General features: G+C 50.2%; 1 long non-coding RNA gene across 1 annotated transcript; it reads left to right on the forward strand.

Annotated features, from left to right (window-relative positions):
- Window positions 1–1,101: 1,101 nt before the first annotated feature.
- Window positions 1,102–4,058, forward strand: LOC135051075 (uncharacterized). Its single transcript, XR_010242022.1, has 3 exons — window positions 1,102–1,378; window positions 2,381–2,603; window positions 3,811–4,058. It is a non-coding gene; the product is annotated as an uncharacterized LOC135051075 (long non-coding RNA).
- The last annotated feature ends 3,259 nt before the right edge of the window (window positions 4,059–7,317 follow it).

Below are 7,317 nucleotides of genomic sequence, written 5' to 3' on the forward strand. Positions count from 1 at the left end.
CGCAGTCCCTCCCCACCAGCACCTGCATTACTCCACTGTCTGTATCTGGCCAGGATACATTGATGCGGATAGGTCATGCTGGGGTTTGGTAGACTTCTGCAAAGACCAAGCGGATATGCAATGTTTGAGTCCTTACTAATAATCGTCAGAGATGGGGAGAGAGAGAGAAAAAAAACATTTTTCACAAATACATTTACAACGTTTCACCTTGTCATTCCTGTGTCTTCAGTGAATGACCTCCCAATTTATTAACCGTTACCTCAGGCTTACCATCAGTCCTAATGATCACCTTTCCTGACTACATATCATGGGTGTGGCCCAAAATTCTTCCTAAAAGATCCCTGATTATAATTGTGTGTGTTATAATTTTGCTCATTTCTTGGTCTAGGGGGTCTGACTTTATGTGGGTTATTACAGTTGCTGGCATAATGCCCTTCTCTTCTACAATGATAACAAATCCTTGGCTTTCTCCATGTGCTAGGGGCCTGGGGTTCCGGTCGACTTGATGCCTCCTCTAGTGCTTGGATGCTCAGTACCATCAACCGCTCTCCCTGTGCTTCCCTGGTTCTTTGGATATTTTGGTCATGCTCGATAGCGGTCTCTCTTAATGCAGCCACCGAGATACCTCTCCAATGAGGTATAGAGGTTTGTACCCTAATTTTTAGTGTGTCTTTTAAGCTGTCCATTAATACAGACACAGCTACCTCTCTGTGGTGTACGTTAGTTTCAATGTCATCTATACCAGTGTACCTAGCCATATCCTGCAGAGCCCGGTGAACAGGGCCGGCTCCAGGCATGTTCCACTCGAGCGGCCGCGCAGGGCGCCACCCCTCAAAGGGCGCCGCTATTTGTGGCCGTCATATTGTGTCCACATACCTGGAGCCGGCACTGCCCTGATCACAGATGTCCGCCCTGGCTCTCAGCAGTGGCCGCAATGATGGGGGAGTGTTGTGGGTGGGCCAAGGCCGGGCTCAGTAAATTTGTGTGCGGCGCGTGGCCAGCCCGAGCAGCCCCGCCTCCCTCTCGACACACCCACCGCCTGTTTCCAGCCACTGTGCTCTCCTCATCCCCCTCTCCTCCCCAGAAAGCCGGTGTGCGCACGACGTCATTGCGCTCGGCAGTCTGGGAGAGGAAGCGCTGCGTTGGTGGGAGAAGAGAGGACCGAGGAGCGGGAAGATCGAGGAGCAGCGGCAGCCCCAGCGACGGTGCGTCCTGTACAGCATGTGCCCACCCATCCACCAACAAGCACCAGCAGGTCTGCAGTCTGCCTGCCTGAGCCCCTGGCCCCGAGGAGGCAACCTGTCAGTCCAGGATCCCGGCAGCAGCACAGCACATGGCCAGCATGAGCACTTCAGGGAGAGTGCTGCCCCCCAGCCAGGTTGAGTCCGGATGTATACATGTATAGAGTACATCTCTCACTCTTTGTCAGCTCTCTCAGTCCTCACCCCCCTCTCTCTCTCTTTTCTTGTCCCCCCCTCTCTCTCTCTTTTCTTGTCCCCCCCCCTCTCTCTCTCTCTTTTGTATTCATGCCCCCTCGCTCTTTTGTCCTTGCATCTCTCTCTTTTGTACTCAGACCCTCTCTCACTCTTGTACTAACCCCCCTCTTTGTTGTTACCCTCCTCTTTGTCGTTACCCCCCTCTCACTCTTTTGTCCTTACCCCCTCTCTCTATTTTGTCTTTACCTCCCTCTCTCTCTTTTGTCGTTACCCCTCTCTGTCTCTTTTGTCCTTATCCCACCTTCTCTCTTTTGTCCTTATCCCACCCTCTCTCTTTTGTCCTTATCCCACCCTCTCTCTTTTGTCCTTATCCCACCCTCTCTCTTTTGTCCTTATCCCACCCTCTCTCTTTTGTCCTTACCCCCCTCTCTCTCTTTTGTCCTTACCCCCTCTCTCTTTTGTCCTTACAGTACCTCTCTCTTTGTCCTTACAGTACCCCTCTCTTTGTCCTTACAGTACCCCTCTCTTTGTCCTTACAGTACCCCTCTCTTCGTCCTCACCTCTCTCTCTCTCTCTCGTCCTCACCTCTCTCTCTTGTCCTCACCTCTCTCTCTTGTCTTGTCCTCACCTCATCTCTATCTTTCTCGTCCTCACCCCCTCTCTTCTGTCTCTTTTCCTCACCTCTCTTCTTTTGTCCTTACCCCCTCTCTTGATCTCTCTACCTCTCTCTCATCCTCGCTCCCTCACTTTTGTCCTCATCCTATCTCTTTTTTTGTCTTCACCCTTTCTCTCTCTTGTCCTCACCCCCCCCCCTTTGTCCTCACCTCTCCTCTCTCTTGTATTCATCTCTCTCTTGTCCTCAACTCCCCCCGCCCCACATTTTGCCCTTGCCTCTCTCTCTCTCTCTCTTGTCCTTACCCCTCTCTCTCTATCTCTCATCATAGCGCACAGCAGGGAGGAGTCCTAGGAGCAGCAGCACGGCGTTGAGCGATGTCGCTTGGTACTATAAGCGGCTGGCCGCCCACAAGCACCCGGTCTGCAGCCTGCCTGCCTGAGCCCCTGGTACTAAGGAGGAGTCCAGCCACCCATGCAGCCCGGGATCCCAGCAGCAGCACAGCACACAGCCAGCATCAGCACTGCAGGGAGAGTGCCGCCCCCCTGGCCAGGGTGAGTGCGGATGTATACATGCCCTGGCTGATTCTCTCTGTCCTCACCCACTCTCTCTGTCCCTCTGTTTTCACCCCCCTCTCTTTTTTTTGTCCTCACCCGCTCTCTCTCTTTTGTCCTCACCCCCCTCCCTCTTGTCCTCACCTCTGACTCTTGTCCTCACCCCCCTCCTTCTCTCTTGTCCTCATCTCTCTCTCTTGTCTTCACCCTTCTCTCTGTTGTCCTCACCTCTCTTTTTATTGTGCTCACCCCCTCTCTTCTCTCTCTTTTCCTAACCTCTTTCTTTTGTATTCACTCCCCCTCTCTCTCTTTTGTTCTCGCCTTTCACTCTTTTGTACTCAGACCCTCTCTCTCTCTCGTATTAACCCCTCTCTTTGTCGTTACCGCCCCTCTCTTTGTCGTTACCGCCCCTCTCTTTGTCGTTACCGCCCCTCTCTTTGACGTTACCGCCCCTCTCTTTTGTCGTTACCGCCCCTCTCTTTGTCGTTACCCCCTCTCTCTTTGTTACCCCTCTCACTCTTTTGTCCTTACCCCTCTCTTTTGTCGTCACCCCCTCTGTCTCTTTTGTCCTTATCCCACCCTCTCTCTTTTGTCCTTATCCCACCCTCTCTCTTTTGTCCTTATCCCACCCTCTCTCTTTTGTCCTTATCCCACCCTCTCTCTTTTGTCCTTATCCCACCCTCTCTCTTTTGTCTTTATCCCACCCTCTCTCTCTCGTCCTTATCCCACCCTCTCTCTCGTCCTTATCCCACCCTCTCTCTTTTGTCCTTACCCCCCCTCTCTCTCTTGTCCTTACAGTACCTCTCTCTTGTCCTCACCTCTCTTTCTCTCTTGTCCTCACCTCTCTGTCTTGTTTTGTCCTCACCTCATCTCTATCTCTCTCGTCCTCACCCCTCTCTTCTCTCTTGTCCTCACCCCCCTCTCTTCTGTCTCTTTTCCTCACATCTCTTCTTTTGTCCTCACCCCCCTCTCTTCTGTCTCTTTTCCTCACCTCTCTTCTTTTGTCTTTACCCCCCTCTCTTGATCTCTCGCCCTCTCTCTCATCCTCACTCCCTCTTTTGTCCTCATCCTATCTCTTTTTTGTCCTCACCCTCTCTCTCTCTCTTGTCCTCACCTCTCCTCTCTCTTGTATTCACCCCCCCAATATTGCCCTTACATCCCTCTCTCTCTTGTCCTTACCCCTCTCTTCCTATCTCTCTCATCATAGCGCACAGCAGGGAGGAGTCCTAGGAGCAGCAGCACGGCGTTGAGCGATGTCGAGTGATATTGTATGCGGCTGGCCGCCCACAAGCACCCGGTCTGCAGCCTGCCTGCCTACCTGAGCCCCTGGTACTGAGGAGGAGTACAGCCACCCATGCAGCCCGGGATCCTAGCAGCAGCACAGCACACAGCCAGCATCAGCACTGCAGGGAGAGTGCTGCCCCCCTGTCCAGGGTGAGTGCGGATGTATACATGCCCTGGCTGATTCTCTCTGTCCTCACCCACTCTCTCTGTCCCTCTGTTCTCGCCCCCCCTCTCTCTTTTTTTTTTGTCCTCACCCCCTCTCTTCTCCCTCTTGTCCTCACCTCTCTCTTGTGTTCACCCTTCTCTCTGTTGTCCTCGTCTCTCTTTTTATTGTCCTCACCCCTTCTCTTCTCCCTCTTTTCCTAACCTCTCTCTTTTGTACTCACCCCCCTCCCTCCCTCTCTCTCTCTTTTGTCCTCACTCCCCCTCTTTGTCCTCACCCTCCCTCTCTCTTTTGTCCTCACCCCCCTCTCTCTCTTTTGTCCTCACCCCCCTCTCTCTTTTGTCCTCACCCCCCTCTCTCTCTTTTGTCCTCACCCTCCCTCTCTCTTTTGTCCTCACCCCCCTCTCTCTCTTTTGTCCTCACCCCCCTCTCTCTTTTGTCCTCACCCCCCTCTCTCTCTTTTGTCCTCACCCCCCTCTCTCTCTTTTGTCCTCACCCCCCTCTCTCTCTTTTGTCCTCACCCCCCCCTCTCTCTTTTGTCCTCACCCCCCCTCTCTCTCTTGTCCTCACTCCCCCTCTCTCTTTTGTCCTCACTCCCCCTCTCTGTCCTCACTCCCCCTCTTTGTCCTCACTCCCCCTCTCTCTTTTGTCCTCACCCCCCTCTCTCTTTTGTCCTCACCCCCCCTCTCTCTTTTGTCCTCACCCCCCCTTTCTCTTTTGTCCTCACCCCCCCTCTCTCTTTTGTCCTCACCCCCCTCTCTCTCTTTTGTCCTCACTCCCCCTCTCTCTCTTTTGTCCTCACTCCCCCTCTCTCTTTTGTCCTCACTCCTCTCTCTCTCTCTCTCTCTCTCTCTCTCTCTTTTGTCCTCACTCCCCCTCTCCTCCTCACTCCCCCTCTCTCTTTTTGTGTCCTTACTCCCTCTCTCTCTCTTTTGTCCTCACTCCCCCTCTCTCTTGCTTCACTTCTCTTTCTCTTGTCCTCTCTCTTTCTCTCTTGTCCACAATTCAAAGCTACTTTCATAGTGCCTCTACTGTGGTGTAATGTGTATAAGGAGCTCTACTATGGCATAATGTGTGTAAGTGGCTCTGGTGTAAAGTGTCTAAGGGTTATGATGTGGCGTAACATGTACAGTATAAGTTGCTCTACTGTGGTGTAACGTGTATAAGGGGCATTACTTTGTGGGGCATACTAAGGTGTAAAGGGCATTACTGTGTGGGCATATTAATGTGCAAGGAGCATTACTGTGTGGGGCATGATACGGTGCAAGGGGCATTACTGTGTGGAGACCAATAGAACCATACTTCAGTTATCGTCTGCTGTGCGGATTTGAAAAACGGTCCCCACTGAGTATGTCCGAGAACTGGGATTGCATATAAGAAAATTTTTGCAAGGATCTGCTATATGATATTAAGCAATATATTGGAGTTTGAAGGGAATTAATTAGGAACAGTGCTGTGGATTCCTTTTTGCTCTGGTATTTTCAAATATGTGTATCTGCCACTACTGGGGTCATTTTGTGAATCTGGCATTGCACTAATGGGGTCATTATGTGTATCTGTCACCATTGGGGGCATATGTGTATCTGGCACTGCACTACTGGGGTCATTATGGGTCTCTAGCACTGCCCTACTGGGGTCATTATCCCTATCTGGCACTCTACTGGGGTCATTATGTGTATCTGGCACTATACTGGAACGTTATGTGTATCTAACAGTATACTGGGAACATTATGTGTAAGGAGCACTACTGTGGGCGTTATGTGTAAGGATGCTAATTGTGTTAAGGGTGTGGTGAAAATATACATATTTATAGTTTGATAACATAATATAAAGTTGCGTGGCCACACCCACTTTCCCAGAAGTGCGTGTGCCGAATGCGCACGCATTGAGAGGGGGGGGGGGGTGCTTCAAAATTTCCCGCTCGGGGTGCTAGTAGGCCTGGAGCCGGCCCTGCCGGTGAAAATACTCTGATGCGGATTTACCTTCTTTTTGTTTTATTGTAAAGATTTTATTCCACTTTACTACTGCAGGAAAATATTCTTTCAACTGTAGATTGATTCTTTTTACATTATCTTGGTTATACTTGTCTGTTAGTGGTACTTCCTCATCTAGCTTACAATCAGCAATAAATTTCAATGAATCAACATCGGGGGGTAAACATGCCCTCAAAACTGTCCTCCAATCTTTGTTATTTGGCTCTGCAGTGTTTCCTAGCACTCTAATGTATTTTTGACAAGCAACTAAGTCTTTCCTGGGATCAGGAAATTCAGACAGAATTGTTCTTAATTCTGTTCGGGAAAAGGGGCAGTACATGGCGATGTTCCTGACAGGAGTGACTCCTGAAGAGTCAGTTTTCCCATTTGGTACTGCAATTACCCTGACAGGATTAAGTCCAGTAACGTCATTCTGAATTGATTCCACGATATGAGGTACATTTGTTTGTGCGTGATGTATAATACCATACGTACCTGTGGACACGACCTCACCTGACCCACCGTTAGGGGGTTTGATTACAGTCTTTACCGATTTGGTCGCGTCCACCTGGATGTCTTGTGTGATGGCTGCTGGAAAAGGCTCCGACATTGTGCTGGGCTCACTTTCTTGTTGGTGTTCCTGAGGAAAGTTTAACAAGGGGTGCGACTTGCATGGGTTAATAGTTGTCCATTTAACACTTTCATTTTTATAAACCTTATTACGTTTGTTATTCTTAATATAGTTACTAAGTGCACTTTTATCGCACCCCATTGTGCCTTTCTCCGCAACCATAATCCTCTCCATTGCCATGTCTCTCCTCTCAAGATGAAAGTTAGGTATGTAAGTTACATTTCTTTGCATGTCACTTTCCTGTAGCCATATCTGCAAACAATCATCATGTTTAACTCGTTGTTTCCAGGATTTTATGAGACAGAGCCTTAAATTATGCAATACCTCTAAGTCAAAACTACCTATCCCGGGAAATGGTGCCTTATCCCCCGCAGTCATTCGTGTCCATTCATCACAAAAGGTCTCAGTGTGGGGACCATACCTCCTCCACATTACTAACCGAGCAGACCCTCGGGGTCTGCAAGCCTCTGCAGTCTGAACCCTGACTGCTGAACGTCCCTGTGTTGTGCACTTGGCTTCCATTGTGGACCTTACACAGAAAAACTTCCTAAAATGCACCAAACACAGTCTACGGTGGGAGTTTTCCAAGCTCTTCCACCAGCTTCTTCTGCTCCGGGTATCTCCGGTCCGCCTTCTAGCAGACACGTGTAACCGTTGCAGGCC

Source organism: Pseudophryne corroboree, chromosome 2 (genome assembly GCF_028390025.1).
Source record: "Pseudophryne corroboree isolate aPseCor3 chromosome 2, aPseCor3.hap2, whole genome shotgun sequence".
Taxonomy (NCBI): Eukaryota; Metazoa; Chordata; class Amphibia; order Anura; family Myobatrachidae; genus Pseudophryne; species Pseudophryne corroboree.